This window comes from Monopterus albus, unplaced genomic scaffold (assembly GCF_001952655.1).
Source record: "Monopterus albus unplaced genomic scaffold, M_albus_1.0 scaffold201.1, whole genome shotgun sequence".
Classification (NCBI taxonomy): Eukaryota; Metazoa; Chordata; class Actinopteri; order Synbranchiformes; family Synbranchidae; genus Monopterus; species Monopterus albus.
In genome coordinates this window covers 321,457-323,284 of record NW_018128081.1, presented here as the reverse complement: position 1 = coordinate 323,284, position 1,828 = coordinate 321,457, and the positions used below count along the sequence as shown (strand labels likewise).

General features: G+C 36.1%; 1 protein-coding gene across 16 annotated transcripts in view; it reads right to left on the bottom strand.

Moving 5' to 3' along the window:
• The window catches only part of nrxn3b (neurexin 3b), a 444,405-nt gene that overhangs the window by 212,279 nt on the left and 230,298 nt on the right, over nucleotides 1–1,828 (bottom strand). The window lies entirely within an intron of this gene.

Genomic DNA, 1,828 nt, shown 5'->3' with positions numbered 1-1,828 from the left:
GGGGTAGAAAAACATCTGTCAGAGAAAATAATAAGCTTGCATCCAACAAAATAACCACTCTGCTGACACAAGGTCACTGTGTATGCTCTGCCTCAGTACAAAGAGCCCCAGTACCACACAATATACATTTTTACTGTGTATCGCATATTCCCTAATGCAATTTTATATTTATTTTCATATATATAGTTTTTTTAAGAATATAGAAAACCCTGAACCTCAATGCATTAAGAGAACACTGACTTGATGAAGTTTGACAGAGCTGTAAAATAAACAAAAACAGGAACATACTTTTATATACACATGCATTATCAACAGAAATAACAAAATGAATCAAATTACACACACAGTGCAGAGTCAACAGATTGTCTCGTTTATATTCCAGACACAATCACAACCAGTCAAAATTATTAGAGACATTATACATGATCTTAGTTATTGTGTACTTCATTTTTGTGTATTTTATTTCACATCTTTATCATATATTTGTTGCGTACACATGGTTCATTTTCTTCCTTTTATGCCATTCAGAGTGGATTAAGAAGGAGAGTGGTGACATCTCCCTTGACTATATAAGGGCCATTTTTGTACAGTAATGGTGGATCATGGGAATGTTGAATAGTTCCAAACATTAGCAGCCGCACCATAAAGTTATACTGACTTAGCTTCCATCTTCCAAAGGAGGAAGCTGAAATCAATAGCAAGAATTATACTTGTGACATTTTAAGTTAGCAACATGTGTCAAAACACATTTTACAACCTTTTGAGTGCCTCTCTCAGATATTGGGCCACATTAATAATTAGGTACCTAGCTAATTAGCTAAATTAGCTGAGGACTCTACAACAGCAGAACACAGAATTAGCTTGCAAGGCCATACCAGTCATTAAAAATGGTAATTTGCTGATAAATCCTGCTGATAAATGGCTCTGAATTAGCTGTTTGGAATTACTTGAAGATACACGTATCATGTGAACCGCTGCAATTTTTGACCCCTCAATGTCACAACTCTTCTATCTTAAGGGCTCTGGTGCCATTGAGAGGCAAAAGGAACCCAAAAATGTTTAAGGTAAAAAGTGTAATCCAAATTTAGGTTAGCATCTGCTGTCAATCTTAAAATTGTTGCCAGATCTTTTAGTAAACTAGTAGTTTGCTGATTCTTTTAAAGTGCTTTAACATCTGTGAACAGTAGAAAAATGGGTTAATAATTCAAATTATGATCTTTTAAATCTTATCTTTTAACATTTAACCTTAAATGCCAGAACCACATTTTGTTCATCACTGATTGAGGAAAATAAGAACAACCCCAGGTTTCTTTTCAGCACTGTAGCCAGGCTGACAAAGAGCCACAAGTGCTGTTGAGCTTAACATTCCCTTAGATCTCAGCAGCAATGACTTCATGAGCTTCTTTACAAATAAAATCACAACTATTAGAGAAAAAATTTGGTCGGACCATTCCCACAGCTTTCATGTGCCATCTACTACAGTGGCTTTAGAAACATCTGTGAGACCTCATTTATACTTGGACTACTTCTCCCCTATAGATCTCTCTGAGTTGACCTCAACAATTGCTTAATCTAAATCATCAACATGTCTCCTGGACCTCATCCCAACAGGGCTGCTCAAAGACGTCTTTCCCCTAATCAACACATCCATACTAGATCTGATTAACCTTTCTCTATTAACAGGTTATGTTCCACAGGCTTTTAAGGTTGCAGTAATTAAACCTCTACTCAAAAAGCCTACTCTTGACCCAGGTGTCCTAGCTAATTATAGACCAATATCCAATCTCCCATTTATTTCCAAAATCCTTGAAAAAGCTGTTGCAAAGCA